The sequence below is a fragment of the Talpa occidentalis genome, unplaced genomic scaffold (genome assembly GCF_014898055.3).
Source record: "Talpa occidentalis isolate TD23 unplaced genomic scaffold, MPIMG_talOcc4v2.1 talOcc4.7, whole genome shotgun sequence".
Lineage (NCBI taxonomy): Eukaryota > Metazoa > Chordata > Mammalia > Eulipotyphla > Talpidae > Talpa > Talpa occidentalis.
The window spans coordinates 1-20,000 of NW_023605083.1; positions in this window are offsets into that span (position 1 = coordinate 1).

A 20,000-nucleotide genomic window follows, 5' to 3' on the forward strand; every position below is an offset into this window, starting at 1 on the left:
GGAAAAAAGTGATAGAGAAAAAAAGATGTGGGCGCAAGTGGGAGAGTGGGTGGGGTGAGGCCTGGGGACAAGGAGCTGGCCGAGCAAACACGGCACAACAAAGTGAGTGGGGATACAGGGGTGGGTAAGCCTAATGAGGACAGTCAGGCACGGCAGATCCCCACACAAGGAAGTTCAGGGGAAAGGCTTTGCTGAAAGGGAGGTTCAGAACTCCTAAAACAATTCCTCTCAAGTGAATAATTCCTAACTGTTTCCACTGATTCCAAAGGTTGCTCTGTCGTCAGTTCAACTGCACAGGTGAGAGAACTGAGACTCTTAAGCAGTCCACACAAATCCTGCAAAGTGGTACAGTCAAGACTGGAACTCAGACCCACCTGCCCTCAAATCTAGTATTCGTTCACCTGCATCATGCTTTTTCTTTTTTTACTATAAGTGTAGGATATAGTTGAAATTATCTAAGGAAATTAATTTTTCACTTCGAAAAAATGGGAATGGTGAGCAAAATAGGGCCCTAGATATTACCAGGCCAACAACAGCATAATTAAACAAATAAGAAATGAGAAAATTCTATTAGGATTTACAACAAAGTGAATTTTATTAGGGAATTAGGATTATTCACAATGGTGAGAATAGAAATAAGGAATGGATTAATTCTTTCAGTAAACAGTTTTTGCATCTGTCAGGATAGTCTAGATAATATCTTAATAACAAAAACAATAAATACTTCCTTCTGGTTCATAGTACAAGTTGATCACAGGATGCGAAAGAGAAAAGCTCACTGTTCAACAAAATCACTCAGAGACCTAGGTTGAGCACAAAACCAGCATCCTCTAGAGAACTGGCAATTGCTGTTCCAGAAAAAAAGAGAAAGCCCTGAAGACTTAAGTGACATAAATCACTTCCTCCCCCAACCCACCGATCAGAGCCAGGCACTTGCCCCACCCTGCCACAAAAGCCAGGAAATGGAAGAACCACAAAGATGTGATGAGCGGCACTTATCACCACCAGGTTTACTGGACATCCACGCTCAGCAATGATGAGCACCATGATTTATTAAGCTCAAGGTAGAAGGGTATCCCAATGAGGAAGATGATGGGAAGAAATAGACAGAAATGCAAACAATCCATCTAATAAAGGAAGAAATCAATTTGTTGATTTTCAGTGACAATACAAATCAGGTAAATCATCTGAAAGAAGATTGCTTTTCTTAGCTAAATGACAAAACTTTTTTCATTGTTTTTATATCATTGTTCATTTTTTAATATTTTTTAATATTTTATTTTATATAATTCTTACATCATTTTTCATTTTTACACAATGTATGCATTTTTATTTTGGTTATATTCCCTATACAGTTGCATACACAATGGAATATTACTCAGCAATCAAAAAGGATGGACCCACGCAGTTTGCAGCAACATGGATGGACCTGGAGGGGATCATGCTCAGCAAAATAAGTCAGAAAGAAAAAGAAAAATACCGGATAGTCTCACTCATAGCAGGAATTTAGAAAACCTAAACAAGGGACCAGGAAAAAGACTATCATTGTTCATTTTTAAACAATATTTGCTTCCCCCCCCTCCTCAGGTGTAGTCTCCATAGAATTTCCCTCACCAATGCATCCATGCACCATCACCTCAGTTCCCTGTGCTCCTCCCTCCCTCCCTCTGATTCCTCTCCCTCCTCCTCCCCTGCAGGATGAATGACGAGGCTTTTTAAAAAGAACTCGGGTTCCTCATCTTTTAGCAAAAAAGCAAAAAAAGAAAAGAAAAAGATATCAGAAGAATCAAGGGCCACATCCCAAATCAATAACTGTGTTGTAGTAGCTATTCAGCCAATGTTCATTGTAAAAGCATTGTTGGCTGCAGAGCATTATACTAAAACCCACTGCTACCCTCAGCTTAGAGTCCTCTACCAGTCCACATATTCTTTTTTCTCACGAATGTTAAAGAACCAGAAACCTTTCTCTGGCCCAGGTGACACTATCTGGCGTTTCTGGTAAAGTCTTTGATAGTTTTCACTTGGAGTGGCAACAAGATGCACTCAGAAAATGATTAAATTCCACATCAAAAGCTGAAGTTTGAATCTTAATTTCGTTCAAGCACTTTACTATGTAAACTGATGATAATCGCCTTGGCTCACAAAGTCCCTATAATGAGGTGAAATGTGAAAAGGCCTAACACTTAGGAGATATTCAATAAATGCTCTCTTCCTTCCTTTAATATAGCATCTCAAGTTTTAGAATATCTGGCAGAGGCAAAGTTCCAGATGTGTGAAGTATGTTTACGACCTCAGATTTCATTTTACAAGACTTGTATCTGGATCCTGTATCGTAACTTCAGTAAAGAAGGTGTTAGATTTTTTTCTCACATAATTTCTTTTGCATATTGTAGCTCCTTCAAAAGCCAAATTGCTAGTTATAAAGCAACTTGTCTAGAGGCTTGCCTCCTATCACATGACAATTAGACAGCTCAAGAATAAAGTTCAAGCATATTTCAGCTGGTGATGAGTTGGAGGGATGTATCAATTGACCAAACAAGAGCAGCAGGAAAATTGACATCCTGTTAGTAACACACAAACCTCTGCTTTGAGCCAGGATAGGAATAAAAGCATTGCTGCAAGGAAATAATTTATGGTTGGAAAAGATAGCAAATACTTTATTAACGAATGCATAGATCATTCTCACACAAGCAATGACTTCATTTTCTCTTAGGAGTGCTCAGCATAATATTTTTCTGCAAATAGTACCCTTAGCCAGCTCACAAGAATCATAAGGAAGAAGACAGAATGCATTTCTCTGTAGGCCTCCAGCACCAAGCAGTGAACAGAGCAGGAGATGACCCAGTCTCCTGAAGAGCAAGGCCAGGTCTATTGAAAGAGGAGTTTGTTACAAAGTGAATATTTGTGTCCCCCACAATCCACATATTAAACCCTAATGCCCAATGTGATAATATTTGGAAGTGAGGCTTTTGGAGATTAGGTCAGCAGGGTGGAGTTCTCATGAATGGGATTAGTGCCCTTATAAAACAGACTGAGGAGAGCTCCCCTACCCTTTCCACCACATGAAGATACAGTGAGAAGACAGCTGTCTACGACCAGGAAATGGACTCTCACCAGACCCCAAATCTGCCAGTGCTGTGATCCTCAACTTCCAGCCTCCAGAAGTGTGAGAAAGAAATTTCTGTTCTTTTAAGCCACACAGTCTATGGTATTCCATTCTAGTCTAAACAGAAAAAGTTACTGTCCATACTGATGGGGCTTGGCCTGGAGGACAGCACTCTTCTCCTGGGTCTTTGACATCTTCTAATTGTGAGAAGAACTAACCAAAATACAAAAGACCATGTACTAAGTTGTGCATGGGCTTCCTTGGAAATGTGTACCCTCAGCTATTGAGTCACAAACTGCACAGAGGGCATGAGCAAGCAAGAAGAGAGAAGGCAGAGATTAGAAAGAATGGCAGGAAACTGGCTGGGACAGAAAGATGCACCACAGGAATACCTCAGGAAGACCCACAGAAAGGATGAGTAAGTCACAGGGAAACTGCTGCCGGGGATTTGGTGGTGAGGGCCACAGCATGAGACGGCTGGTGGCAAACATGGGTTATCACAGCAGAAAACCACCCTTAATTCTACCCAGCTGTGTTTTCTGAGAAATCCTTTAAGTTCTCTGAGGCTCTACTTCCTCATGTGTAAAACAGAGATATTAGATTGTCCACTGCAGAGTCGGAATGAAGGTAATAAGTACTGTGTAACTATCAGTTGTTATAATTTTATGGGAATTTTATTCATTCTCTTATTCAGCATTCACTGTGTACCTTCTACATGCCAAATCCTGTGATGGGGGCTGGCAATACAAAGACTTACATGTCAAAATAACAAGATCAAAGTGCTAGGATCTAGGGGTTCTAAATCTAGAGTGATAGATAAGAAAATACTCTAGAAATATGATAATGCAGGGACAGGCAAATATATTCTGTTAAAAAAAACAGATGTATATACTTAAGATTTTAGGTCCTATTACAGCTACTCTGTGGGTAGAGTCCAAGAGTAGTCAGAGGTAATATGCAAATGAACAGATGTGGCTGTGTTCCCAAAAATGTAGTGGGGTCAAGAACAGAAAGATAAGCAGGTCTGGATTTAGTAGGGCCTTGAGGCCATGCTAAGGACTTGGATTCTATCTTAAGAGCAACAGGACTAAACAACCCTCCCCCCTAGTTACAGTAGCAGTATCCAAAGCTCATTCATAAGGAATTTAAGATGTTGAAGAGATTTATCAGAAAGCCCTTCAACCCATCTTGGATATTCTCAATACACATTAGCATATTAAGGACACCCAGCATTCTCGAGGAAATAAATTCACTTGATACTATTAAACTTTTCACATTTATCATACATATGACAATGGGCTAATAGCCAAGATCTATGAAAATTCATGCAACTCAACAAAAAGAAAACAAAGAACCCAATCAAAAGAGGGGCAGCAGAGTTGTGTAGACACTTCTCCAAACAAAACACAGATTGTCAAAAGGCATGTGGAAAAATCTTCAACACCACTCACCATCAGGGAGAAGCATAACAAAACCACACTGAGATACCATCTCACTCTGTGGAGCATGATCCACATCAGAAAATGCAGAAACAATATATATCAGTGAGGGTGTAGGGGGAAAGGAATCCTCATACACGGTTGGTGGGAGTGTAGACTGGCCCAGCTCCTACGGAAGACAATATGGAGGTTTCTCAAAATATGAAAAATAGATCTACCATATGATCCAACAATTCTATTCCTAGGTATCTACCCAAAGAATACAAAATATCTCATTTGAAAGGGTATGAGCCCTCCATGCTCACTGTGGCGCTATTTACAATACCCAAGTTACAGAAACAACCTACATGCCCATCAGCAGAGCAGTGGATAAAGAAAATGTGGTACATATACACAAAGGACTACTTACCTATTAAAAAAAAAAAAGATGAACTCCTGCCATTTGTGACAATGTGGACAGAAATTTAGAAAACCTAAATAAGGGACCAGGAAAAAGACTAATTATAATAAAGTAAAAATCAAAATCAACAAGCAACTATAAACCACAGACACACTGCGGGTGGGTGGTGGTGGGGGAGGGATTAGAGTCAAAATAAGGGGGGTGGGGATTGTATGGGGAATATAACCAAGATGAAAAGGCATACTTTGTGCAAAAATGAAAAATGATGCAAAAAATATATAAAATTAAATTAAATTAAAAAACTGGAGGGCTTATGTTAAGTGAAATGAATCAGAAGGAAAAAGACAAATATCATATAACTTCACTCACATGTGGAATATGGGGGGCGTGAAGGAACTGATAAAACTAAACCAAAACAAACTCTAGAAATATGACTACAGAATTTGAGGCTCCTAGAGGGGGAATGAGGGGGGAGGTGAGGGAACAAAGGGGGAGGGTCCAATGTCTTAGGAAAAAGGACTGTGGAAGCTTTGATGGTAGGTGATGCAGTGACAAACACCCAAGGAGCTCTGAACCTCGTCCACTAAGTCTCATGCAGCATTGTAAACCCATGTTACCTCAATACAGAAAGAAAAGAGGACTCATGTAGGACGATGGGCGCCCGTGTTAGGTGTAGTAACATACCTTTTAAGAGGTGTGATCCTATGCTTCTTGAGTTATATACACTTTTGCAAACTAATGTTATCTCAATTTAAAAAATAAATAAAACTTAGTTAATTGATTACCTTTTCACATTTATTTGATTACTGTTTTTTACATGAACACATTCTGTTCAACATGCCTGGAATGTTCTTCTCTTCCTAGTCTACCTGCTGAACTGGTTAATCTTAAAATCCAGGTCAAGAATGTCCTCCTTCATGAAATAATGAACAAATACCTCTCCCTGAACCCATCCTAACTGAGAACACAAACGAGCACACGTGACGCTATTCCCTTCTCCACACTACTTTATATCTTGTGTTTTTAATTGTTACTGCCCATGTCTACCTGTTTGAGTCCTCTATTAATCAAGACCACACCAGTGTCTGCTCAGTATTGGACACTGCATGTCCAATGCTGGATGAGTCAGTTCATTTATTAATTTCATTAATTTTATTAATTTCTTCTGTGGAAAGGTAAAGGTTCTTTCATTGGGGGAAAATTCATGGTAACGTAAGAAGGCATTTCTAGTCTTTGATCCTGTGTTGAAAGACACAGCCTCCATTAATTTAATTTCAGGCAAGCATATGCAGTTGCAACATTTTGGTGAACTGACCTCCCATGACATCCTTGCTATCAGTTAGCTGCATGTGAGATCATCATAGGAAGAGGTGTCACCTAAGCCCCTGATTTCCTGCCACGCAGTAACAAGGTAACACTGAGTATGGCTCATGGTTACAGACCAGCAATTTTCAAGCTCCAATGGGCATCAGAATGCACCTGAGGGCTTGTTAAAACATGGGTTGGTAGGCCCCATCCTAAGGTGTCTGATTCAGTAGGTCTTAGATGGGCCTGAGAATTTACATTTCTAATAATTCCCAGGGGATGCAAACCACACTCAGAATTATTGATTTGTGGTTCACTGCCTACTTCCCAATGCCAGAACTTCAGTATGAGTAAAATTGTGCAAGCTACTTGATTGAGGCTCCCAGGGAGATGGCAGATAGGACCTGCACAGAATTGGATTCCAAAGACCAATAAATCACAGAACCTCAGCACTCCTTAGTTTTTTCCATTAAAAAATGGCAAGAATAAACCCATCACTGCCTACACTCACTGGTTTGCTATATGAATACGATAGGAAAATGACTTACAAGTGTCTTTATATCCTATAAAGTGCTAAGAGGATGAGAAATTTAATCAAAAAAAAATATGTGAATGGTATGGAAGAATTTTAGAAGTGTTTGGGGCAATAATTCAGAGAAAAAGTTCAGACACTAATTTCTCCACATTAATCAAAAGTTTTCACACATGAACAGGGAGCAATAGGTCTTTGACTGAAATCACTGAAGGGTTAATTCATTCCTTCTTGTTGTTGAGTTGTATTCCAAAACATAGATGTTCCATGGAATTCATGTTTAACCATTTGTTCATTGAATGGGAAAACATTTTTTGTAAGATATGTAGGGTGAGAGAAATATTGAAACAGTGAACATTTGTCCAAGAAACATTGAACATTTTTAAATTTTTCATATTTTGTTCCAAAAATTATTTAGGTCTCGCCCACTGTTGCCCTCAGCAGTGTATTTCAGTAACTCCACCTGTTCTGCTCCCCACTCTGTTGCTGGTGAATCCTCTCACCACCACCACCACCGCCCCCCACCCCTGTATCTCTGGTCTATACCCCACCTCTTGTATGCATAATAAATTAAAAAATCTTTAATAAAAAAATTATTTAAGACAGAGAGTAGATCCACCTGATCAGAGCAATGCGTTCATCTCGAGTAAGGATCAGCATGTTCTATAAAAGGCTGGAAAGGAAATTGTCTGGGCTCTACAGCTCACATAGTCTCTATGACAAGCACTCAGCTTTGCTGCACAAAAGCCACCATAGATAACATGTGAATGGATAGGCATGACCCTGCTCCAATAAATTTTACTTACAGAAGCAGGGCTAGGACTGTTTACTGACCCCTGATTTAGAGGAGTCATGGAAAATAAAGTTGAAAAGGCAGTTGAGATTATGGAGAGCCCTGAATGACAAGTCAGTAAGTATATACTTTCTTTGTTCAATATTCAAAAGCCCCTGAAGATTTTGGGGGGCAGGTGGATGGCTGAGAGAGGAATGTTACAGCACAATTAAAGTGAAGTATTTGAAAGATTAATCTAGAAATGAAAAATAAAATGAACCCAAGATGTGAGCAAGACAAAATGTAGGGGGGAGTAAGTCAAATGACTACTGTGATTTTCCAGGTTACAAAATAAAAAAGGGCCTGAACTAGACGAAAAGATGGAAACAAAATAGGTAAAGAGAACTGATAGAGTTTGGAACTGTCTAGAGACTATGGCAAGGGAGTCAGAGAAAGCAATGTTCAGATACAATCTTTGGAATGAAGCAGAATCAAGCTTGAATTTTTAGTTTTATCATTTATCAGAGCAAGTTATGAAGTCTCAGCTTTGGTTTCCTCAACTGTAGAAGAGACAAGGACAGAATGAATGAAATAATTCAGGTAAAGCCCACAGCACAAGTACTGGTACTTTAGCAACTGTTCATTAAGTGGTAGTGATCACGACATTCATTATGCCTAAGACCCCTCTCTAATTCCCACCCCTGTTCTAGTAACAATTCTGCAACCTGTTTTCAGTTTAAACACTGTGAAGATCATGAGCATTGCATTAATAATTCCTTGTGTGAAGGTTCCACAGTTAAAATAATCCCACACTTTCTGTACTTCTTATTTCCAAATTTTTTTCATTTTTTTAATCACTTAGGGTGTTTTCAACTTAAATAAAATGTTTCTTAAGTAAAGGGAATTTTTTGAGGAAAAAACTTGACTTTCCCAAATCTTATCAATTCTCTCCTGCCAATTTTCCTACCTTCCAGCTTTAGTTGCATTAACTTTGTAAAACAAATTTTCTAACTGCAAAGACTCCATATTACATGATTTCATCACAGATCACAGGGAAAAAGAATTTATTTTTTCCCTATCTGCATTCAAATAGGCCACCTTCATTATGCTTGTCCCTTTCTTAAAGAATCTTTCTGAATTCAAGGAGACTAGGCCACCTTGCCAGCATACTGAGTTGTTCCTATCATTCTCCCAATACTATCCTTCCAAAAGCTTAGGATCTTAAGGTATCATAGAAGTCAAGGTTACAAAAAGTTTCACAGAAATATAACAAAGAACCACCAATTTCACAAGCTGACAAAATTTGGATTTTCTCAGTCAAATATACTTCGTCCACTACTTTGCGAAATTCCACATTTTAGGGTCCATTGCTTACAACATTCCATTCCTGGTACCCAACTATGGATCAGTAAGGGCTGCAAATAACAACAACAAAAAACTCACACTTCCACTCAAAATGTCTTAAATGTACATTATTTCACATAGCAAGAATAACTGAGGTGGGGCAGTTTTCTATTAATTAATTCAACATCTGTATGCAGGCTCATTGTTTATATTCCTCACTTCATGATTTGCTTATTTATTTGTTTGTTTATTTATTTGATGTGATTGAATTACCTTGTTTTACATCCTTGCTAGTGTTTTGATAGTATAGGATATCTGCCCCCTCAGTATGGTCACTGTAGCCCTCACCACTGAAGCACTCATAGTCCTCCTCCACCACAATCCATTGTGCTCTCCACACACGCCCCCCACTCCTGTCCCTTCATCCTACCTGTCCCTCAATTACCCTCTGAATAATGAGATCTATAGTCAGCTTTCAAGGGTTGTCTTTGACGCATTGTTTGGTTTTTCTATATACCACCTATAAATGACACCATGGTTTGCCTATTTATGTTCTATATCCATTTCAATTGTGATATTTGTCTTTTTCTTTTGATTTGTAAAAGTTCTCTATATTTTAATAATTTATTTTTTAAGATTTATTTATTTATGCACACAGAACTGGGGTACAGACCAGAGGTGTGGGGGGTAAGAGAATTCACCAGAGATAGAGCAAGGAACAAAACAGGCAGATCGACTGAAATACACTGCTGAGAGGAGCAGCAGGTGAGTCAGGAGAGGTCTGCTGTGCCCTGTGGGTAGCTCCCTGGCCAGGGATCGAATTCATGCTACAGTAGCTGCAGACAGCTGTGTAGGTTGTGTCTTAACCCCTTGTGCCACCAAGGAGCCCTATATATTAAGAATTTATTAAAAATTTCTACAAGTATATGTTGAAAATACTTTTCCCAGTTTGATGGCTCCTTTTCCATTTTCTGATGTTTTTGATAGAAGCCTATATTTTTGTTCTCATATTATAAAATGTATAAATCTTTTTCTCTGGAGCTTTATATTTTTTTTCTTAAAAAGTCCAATGCTACTTCAGATTAAATAACTCTGTCATCTATTATTTTTCTCTAAAATAGATAAGGCTTGCTTAAGTGTAGAAACATTTAAAGTACTTCATCTGAAATTATTTTGGTGTGTGAAGACAGAAACTTAGTTTTTCTTTCTAAATGGCAGTTATCCCAGAATATTTTATAGAGTATAACCTCTCTCCTCTGGATTTGAATGTCACCTGTGGTATACACTAAACTCTTGTGTAAAGCTGATTTGATATGATTTCTTGAATTCCATTCCATTTTATGCAGATGTCAGCCTATTCATAGGTTACTGTCATACTGTTTTAATTATTATTGCATGATAGTTTGCTTTATTATCAATTATGAAAATTTCCTACACATGTCTCTTCTTTTTGAAAAGAGTCTAATCTGATTTTTTCCTATTGAATTACCTTTGATTTCAGTTTTTCAAGCTGCCCCAAAAATTTTATTACAATTTAGATTGCAATGGAAATAAATATTGACATTAGTTATGGAGAGAACAGAAATTCATGATAGTGAGTCTTCCCAACTGAAACATCAATGTCATCCCATTTATCAAGTTTTCTTTAAAGACTCTCTGGGAAATTTTATAGTTTTCTCTTTATGGAATTACATATACCCTTAATTCTCAGGGCTTTTGGATGGTGGTCTCATAGTAGTATTGCTCTATTGTTGCTATTCTGAGTGAAAATTTCATTATATTATTCTCCAGTTGACTGAATTTATTAGGATACCTAGCTTTTATAAAGATTTGGTTTTTTACTTTAATATTAATTGGTTTTGCAGATGGGCAATCTTGTTCTCTGCAACTTTTATTTCCTATATTATACCCATTTTTCTCATTGTATTTTGTTGATCAGAACTTAATTTCCAGAAAAAAATATAATAATGGTCAAAACCATATTAATCTTGTTATTGAATTTACTGGAAATAATTCAAATGTTAGGATGAAGGATATAAAATTACCATTTTCCCAGGCCAGAAAAGGTCAAATATCAGCAATTTCATAGCCTTTAACCTATTATTTGGTCATTAGGTTAAAAAAAAAAAACTGGAATTTCATTTAAATAAAAATTCATCATTAATTAAACAAATATTTTTGAACGTGTACTGTGTGACAGTGATGGAATGAGGTCTAAACCAAGACACAGATTCTACCTTCTTGACGTCAACATTACTTTCTCAATAAAGCAGATAATAGTTCAGTTCACAAATAAAACTTAGCCAACCAATTAAAATGATGAAGAAGAATTGCCACATGTTAGAAACCGGAGCATGGGCACAATCTGGACAAATAATCAGGACCAGCCATTTCACAGTGAGACACTGAAGGTGAAAGCTGAAAGCAGAGCCAGAGCCAGTGACGTGACAAGTTCTGAGGATGCACTGTGTTCAGAGAAAAGCCAGGAGCAGGCTCTGAAGTGAAATTTGCTGAATTCTAGGATCCACCAGTAGGACAATATGGTCAGAGTGCCAGGGAGAGGGTCCCCAAGGCACGGGCCAAGCCTATAAAGAGACGTTTTGTGTTGGAGGAAGGTTAAGATGTTTAAGGTTAAGGTTTAGACTAGACTTTTAATACTTGAAAATGAGACATCATCTCACTGAGGAAAGTGACTAGCTAGTGATGGGATCTGTCCTAATTGTTGCAGCAAGTAGGAGAAGCTTTTTTGGAAGCACTAAAAGGTAAAAAAATAATAATAATAAATCACATTCTGACTATACAAAACTGCATTCAGTAGTCCTATAAACCAGTTCCACAAGCTGGAGAGGCAAGTTGAGAACAGCTATGGGACGGCATTAAATTTTATTTTGCACACCAGAAGGAAGCAGTATTGCTTCTTAAGCAAAGACTTGATTGTCCAAATCAGAGATGGGGTGATAGGACACTAAGGCAGAAAAAAGGCAGGGCTTTGCCTCCCTATGGCTCTTACCCATGGTTGGGTGTGCACTACTTGTTCATTCCTCTTTAAAAAGTCAACAGAAAGTGCCAATAAAACAAGATAAATCTTCACTGCTACACTTTCACAGGCCAGAAAGTGACTCAACAGCCTTCCTCTGGCCTGTCGTCAAAGCTCAGAGAAGAGGACATAGTATGAGACTGACTAAAAGACTGGTGACAGAGAAAAGCCAGAATGGTTTCCATCCAAGCTTATGAAGACTAGGGAAGTTACCAGAAGAGAAAGGCCCAGGTGACAGTGGTATTTCAGTAGATACTCAAGGTATAAGCAAATCATGGTGTCCAAAGGCGTAAGGCTCTGTTTTTGGTGGGAGCTCCAGTGTGCTAGTAAGGGGCAGAGCATGACAAGGGGCAGGGACACATGAAAACCCAAGCAGGGGTAGCTGATACTGTGTGGCATATGTGACAGTGAGAGATCAGGGCCAATCCCCAGGTGGCAGCTGACTCCCAGGCCAGACCAAGTCTCCAGACCTTCAAGAGGACTATAAGACTAGACATTTGACTGGAGCCAGAGTGTAAGACACAAAGAGAAGATCACAAAGAGAAGGTAACAAAGCAGGGGCAGGGCAGGAACAGGGTCTATTTGGCTTCACAGCACTTTGTGAAGCTGATGACAGCAGCCGCCCAACCTCGCCCTTCCCTCTCTCACTCATCACCTTCCCGGATTATGTCTGGGCATGTTAAAACTCTGACGTGAGCTATTGGAAACGTAACTTTTTACTTGCATATAATGATGTAACAGAGGAATGAGGAAATACTGTGAGCATCACACAAAAGCCTCAGGAGCAATGGGCCATTCATCACCATAGTAACCACAATCAAAACAAAGATTCCACCTTTCCCGAAGTCTGTGTTTAATGACGATTGTGTTACACAGAGAGTAACTAATCCCGCAGTGCATTATAAACAGAGTTGTTACTATCCAACATCATCAATGACGGAGTAAAATAACTGGATGAAGTACATTTCTCAGGGCGTACATGCAGTTTTCGCCAAAAAAGCAAGGAGAAAATCTCTTTCAGCTCAGCATGAAGTCACTGCTTTATCCTGGCGACTTTCTTTCTCTCCAGCCCAAGTTTTAGGGAGGGATAGCTTCCTGAACTCTTAGGAAACATGAGAAATTTGCTTATAAACACAGATACACACATTCCTCACCCTACTGAAACTTTATGAAACTTAATGATTACTATAAAATATTCACATTTGGGTGAATCTAGTAAGTCTCTTTTATCTGATCAGGGCAACAAAGAATCCAGGCTTATCCCTTTAAAGTGGATTGTTCCTTCCTAAATTCCTGATGAAAAGGTGAAACACAATCTTCCCCCTCCTTCCCTAGTCGCTCTCCCCACCCCGGCTGGGAAGGAGGACCTGGGCTCTTGGCCCACTGCTGCCACCCGCAGGTCAGGAAGCCAAGTCACCGCTTCCCTGGCTGTAGGTTTCTGAGTCTCTCCTAGGGATTCTGGGATGAAGTACAAATTCACCTTCCTGTTTCAAAGTTTACTCCCCTTTCCACCTCCATGCCACATTTTAAGAATGAGACCATCCTTGACATGAGGGGCATCAGCCCACAGGGAAACAGAACTCAGTTTTCTTTTCTACTCTGACTCATCATTGGTCAAGGGCTCAAGACCAAACTACTCCAATTTCCAGGTCTCATTTCAATTGTGCATGGAGCATCTGGGAAGTTGTTGAGGAAACAATGAGTAAACCACCTCATGGCCAGGTGCCCACCTCTAGTCCAATCAGCGCTGGGCCAGAGATGGGGTCATCTGGTATCGATGTAACTATACATTCCAAACCCAGCAGCCATTCCCAGAGAAGGGGATAGAAGAGAAACAGCCAGGAGCAACCTCCTCACCAGTGGGTGGCGCTCATAACCAACTCGATGGTAGAAGGTGGAACTTTCCAGACTCTATCCCATTAGGGGGACTAATGGAAAATAGGGGCAGAACTGGTGCTTTGGTAGTTAAATTGCTAGTAAAGAAGTGTGTCTGTGGAGAAGCCACTAGCTTGCCACATATGGCGTCAGCTTGGACCTTGGTCTCTGCTCAGAGAACATTATCTGGGATAGGACAGATGGCATCTGGCCACTTGCCCAACAATAATCAATCTCTCAACTTCTCTTTCCCCCACCCCCATTCCTACTTTTCTCACTCCCTGTGTAAATAAATGTTGTTATTGTTTCTCCCCATGTGTCTGCTTTGGAGTAATATCCTCCATCATAAAGACGTGCATGAGGACCTGCCAACTGGGTCATCCCCAACACCCCCAGGTTTATCCCATTGCAGGGGGAGGAACAGGATTCCCAGGAAACCATATTCTTTCTTGGGCTCTGATACTGCTTAACCTCTAGATTTCATCTTCTTTCACTGGGTTTCTTTGTCTTTATCATGAAAATTGTGTCATATGGAGAATTGTGATCAAGAGCCTGCACCATTTTCTGGCTTAGAAGCCATCAACAATGACCTCATCTCTCTAAGCTTCCTTCACATATGATAGAATCTTTATCATGGGACTGTCATGAGGATTTAAAAAAGATCATGTAGTAAACTACTTTACATGGGGCCTGGCACATAGGCAATGCAAAATTAATATTAGCTGTCATTATCACCATTGCCATCCCAGCAGGAAGACCATTTTCATAACTTCAAGCTGGGCACTTAAATTCCAGCCAAATCCAGCTTCCCATGCCCATTTATTAAACCAAACATAATCAGCTGGTCATGAATTAAAACATTGGCTGTTACTGCCTGGAATCTGAGTCTTACCATCCAAAATGGAAGGTGGAATTGATAAAATCAGTTCTGACCAAGTTGCTAGGACATCATGTGAAACGGAGGGAAGAGGCACCTTCTCAGCTTATCCATCTTGGATGCTACAGTAGGGTTCTCCAGAATAGTGTGAAAGCTAAATAAACTAGCAGAGATAGATTCTAAAGAGAAATCTGATCCGGTCTCAAAGAGTCTATTGGGTATTTGAGTCCTGATTCTGCAATATGCCCACCAGAGATAACCCTGAGCAAATAACTCAACCTCTACATAACAGAAGAGGACTGAACAAAAATAGTGATTTTTAGATAATCTCCAAGTCCTGCAGACAGTCTATAAATTCAGAGGTCACTGAACATTTGGTAAAAAGACATTCTAAGTAGGTGTGATCCTCTATCCACCACCAACATAGACAATCTCTGCCCTTTTGATGCTCCACACACAAGATTTTGTTAAGAAACAGCCTTCATTTTTGTTAAACAAGAAAAAGAACTAGAGGAATTCTAAACCCATTCTAGCCCTGACAGTCTATGATTCCAGATTGAGAGAATGAAATTACTTCAAGAAGAGGCTAGAAAAGTGGGTTAACACAAGATCATGGAGAGCCTGGCATGCCATAACCCGGCACTTGTACTTTACCCAGCAGGGAGCCATGAAAGGGGAATAATATGACCAAGTCACTGTGCTAGCAAAGCACCCTAGAGGACTGAATGAGAGGAGAAGGCACCAGAAGTTGAGAGACAGAGACCAGAGGCCAAGTTATTCCAGCACTCTCCAGAAGGAAGTGGTTTATCAATATTTTATCAGTGGTGAAAAACAAAGAAAGAAAAATGGGAAGGGGCCACATCCTTCACTAGCAAGCAACCTCCACGATGTTTTGAAGGTTTTTTTCTCTTTTGCTTTTTGTCTTCTAGCACCATTCCCATTTGCGAAACAGAGTAAAAATGACTCTTTTCACTTGCAGTCAATGTTGTCGTCCAGTCCTCTTACACCAGATGAGCACAATGACACCATGACAAAGGGCGTGTCATCTTCAGCTAATTAATAAAGGGCAAAACAGCATTCCCCAGCCAGATCATGTCAACAGCTGCTCATCTGTCTGAGACATATCTCCACTTCCCATGACCCAGATGGTCCCAAGGTCCCAATCAAGCAGCTGCACCTCCCTAATTGGTTTTGAAGAGGGGCTTTCAAGAGTCTCCAACTCAGCAGCTTCCTGGCCCATCATACCTGCTTTCACCATCAGCTGAGCTAAGGCAGGGAATTCCCACAGATGTCCCAGTGCACTTGTTAAAGATGGAAAAGCCACATCCAAGCCTCTGATTTATGATGTGGCATGAACTCAGCACTTTCTCATGTTCTTGAGTCCAACACGAATGAGAAAAAGCATATATTTAAAGCCGGAGCTGAGAGAATATGCTGTGTCTTTAAACACCTACATATGATACTCCTCAACTGTCCTGCAACCTGGTGTGGGCAGTTGACTGAGAAGCAGGGAAGTTCCCTTGGCTGGAGCTGTGGACCTCTTTCTCAAAAGTCCGTGACGCCAATATCTGACCTCCTCCAGATAGCCTAGCCCTGGCCAGGGTGGGTACTGGGGTAGATTCCATGCCTCTACCAAAGAGATCCTTTCTCCAGATTCTTGTTAGTTTTTCATTCATTCAAATCATCTTTCAGCTAAATGAACAAAGAATGGATGACACAGCTGTTTTGCAATCTACCTTCTTGAAATCAACTATGTTTCATGTAATGGCAATGAAGTTTAGGAACCAGAGAACTTAAATACAGGATTTTCAATAATCACCAAGTATAATCCACTCATTTTGAATATGAACAAATAGACAGAGAGAGGGAAAATGTCTTCTCCAAAGTCACTCAAGAGTGACAAATGCTAACAGTTATTAACTGACCCTAGGTTCTGGGGGTTGTGCTAATTTCTCACACCCATTAGCACATTTAATTCCCCACAATAATCCTATGAGGTAGATGCTAGGACTAGTCTCATTTTACAGATAAGAAACCTGAGAAAAGGTAGATAGAATTCTAGACAAGTGTCACCTAGGGGTGGGCAGGGACCAGATGCTTCACCTCTCAGCCTCAGTTACTGCATCTGTTAATTAATTGAGGATAACTTAGCTGCAAAGCACTATGCAATAAAAGAGGGAAAAAATTAATGAAAAGAGAATGTATTGTTATTTTCTGTTTAAAAGGATAATAATGTGGTTGTGTTAAAAAAATAATAAAACTATAGAAAGAAATGAATGTTATCCAAATTTCCACTACCCAGAGATTATTATTAACATCTCAATGCTAATACGGTAAAACAGCTGCTCGTGCTCGTATGTATGCACCTACAATTATGAATAAATGGAATCATACTATTCATCCTGATCTATGATCTTTTTTTTTTCCACTCAAGTTATACTGGTGAAAAAAAAATCAAGAAAACTTTATTTTCTGGAGGCCATTCTTCTGAATTGAGAACAATCCTGTGAAGAGAACCAGGATGGTTTATTCATTAGCCTCTTTATGGCTCATGAAACTAGTCCTCAGGGGCAGTGTCATCACCCGCAGTGGAACAGCCTGTGCCTGCACAGCAGCCAGGAGGACACGTGGGGATGTCAAGCAGCCTGCTCCAACCTCCAGACAGGCACCCCCCTACAATGCATGGCTCACCACCAGGGAAGGGGTCCTTGGGTGCTTTGCATGAAGTACTTTGTGGGCTGGTCTCTGAGCAGGGCTGACTCCAGCCACAAAGACATTTGCCTCTCGCAGAGTGGCAGCATTGGGAGCGGCACAGGACAAGGGCACCAAGACAATAGCCCTGAAAACAAGGAAGACAAGGGGTGGGGGGGCCACAGATGCTGGAGCCAGAAAGCCTGCTTCTGAGCCATGCTGAAGTGAGCCAGGTGAGCAGAGTCAGAGCTGTCCATTGGCCATTTCTGTGCAGGATCTATGTATGCCCTGTGCCCTCCACTCCCACCAAGACACACCCCAGTATACACACACCGTGGCATGTACAGAGCAGACTCTAACAATGTGAGCAAAGTCAGTTCTAAGTGTGGAGGACTTGTAGCAGGGTTTCATTCTCTCTAAGCAAACTTTAGGAAAATAGCCAACTGATAAGAACTTGAGCAAAGCTTTGGCCCAAACACACTACTCATGTGCTGCCTGAGAGAACCAGAGACTCCTAGTCCAAGTGCCCTTTAAAGTGCCTCTGAGGGGTGAAAAGCAGGGAGTCTTTATATTTTTCCAAAGCTCCATGAATGTCTTTAGAGCTCACTGAATTCATTTTCTATTACCGTATAATGTACCCCCAAGTCTTAGTGGCCGAAAACAAGCATTTCTTATCTCAAAGTTTCTGTGGGTCAGGAATCTTGGGTACAGTTTAGCAGGGTAGCTCTAGCTCAAAGGCACCCAAACTGTTTCTGTTAAGCCATCAGTTGTCTCAAGGTTCAGCTGCAAGTCGAGAGTCCACTTTCCCGCTCACCCACACGACGGCAGGCAAGCTGCAGTTCTGTGTGCCTGGGCATCTCTTAGGGCTGCCTCAAAACATGGCAGCTCACTTCCCCCAGCACCAGGGGAGCGAGGAAGGGGGAGGGAAGGAAAGAAAGGAAAGAGGGGAGAAAAGAAGATCTTTTGGTGAAGTAATCTTAGCAATGGCATCATGTTTGCTGCATAGAAGTGAGTCACGAGGTCCAGGCAATCACCAAAGGGAACAATCTCCATCCTCTTGCCTGGTGCTTGGATACAACAGAACAAGGTCTGGCAGCCATCTGGACCAGCAGGGATAAGGGTCCTACATTAAGGGTGGTGGATCAGAAAACAGGAAGGAAACGCTGAGTCCCTGATGGTCTCATGACATCAGCACTGCCTTTAACTCAAAGGATAAAACCATACGTGTTAAAGACACTCAATCTGAATTTTTTTATACATTCAGGTGAGTTTAATCGTAGCCAATAAAGTTGTTAGCACTAAACTCAATTGAAGGTTCGGCTTCAATCAGCATTTTTTTTTTTTTGCATAGATGTATCGTCATTCACTAGACATCACTCAGCTAGAGACTGGCAGCAAAGAAACCTAAACTCCTGTCTCCACATTTACCCACGTTGGTTCTCAGTGTCTCCAAAGTTCGTTGAACACTCAAGACTGTGGGATGTTTCTGGCAGCTGGAAAAGTTCTGACTCCCTCAGGCTATGTATTTGTACCAGAACATTCCCTCCCCTATTTCTCTGCTTACCAAGTAAACAAGTGAAATAGAAGAGGGAAAACATTTTGGATGAATTGATGATTTGCAGTTCAAAAACTTTTGTCTTATGCATACTCAAGCCAGTATCCATGGAAACCCTCATTTCATTTCCTCAGTCTCTTTGCATACTGTTCCGGAGCTAGCAGCAGCCATAGCTTAAATGTGCTCTGCAGAGCAACCAGGTGACATGGCTTTTCTAAGGACCTTGGCATGCACAGCCATAATGTGGAGTCCTCTGTCTCATTACAGTTGTCTCAGATGGCCTGTCTCCTTAGAAATGACCATCTACCCTTGCCAGAAGAACGATCAGCAGCATCATTCAAGACAGAATGCTCATAATCGTAATGTTAAACATTTTATGTTGCAGAAGACATGTTTTGCACAACCATATCCCCTGCTCTGGGAAAGCTCACGTCCAGCACCTCCTAAAGGACTGGACCTACCCCACCATATTTGACTATGTGACTGCACCCACGATTTCAAGTTGCTGGACTTTGGCTTATCACCTGTCCCAGGAAAAGCCAATGTATCAGTTAAGAATCTTTCAAGAATTTGAAGAGGGGCCTCCCTGGTGGTGCAGGTGGTTGAATGAAGCACTGTGAAGCTGTCCGCAGCCTCTGCAGCACGGATTCAATCCCGGCCAGAAAGGGAGATTCCCACATGGCACGGCAGACCTCTCCTGTCTTGCCTGCTGCTCCCCTCAGCAGTGTTTTTGGTCCACCTGCCTGTTCTGCTCCCCACTTTGTCTCTGGTGAATTCTCTCACCCTCCCACACATCTGCCTATACTCCGGTTCTTGTATACATGAAAAAAAAAAATCTTAAAAAAAAAAAAAAGAATTTGAAGAGACACAGAGACTGTCATTGAGGTTGGGCAGTTAAACTAAAAGATCATATGTCATTAGGGCTGGGGCTACCTTTTTTTACATAATAGTAATAAGATAAAACCAGTCTGCAAAGAAGATTGATTCAGGTAGACAGAGGAAGGGAGTGGGGGGAAGGAAGGAAGGAAGGAAGGAAGGAAGACTCATGGTTCCAGGAAGAGAAAGCA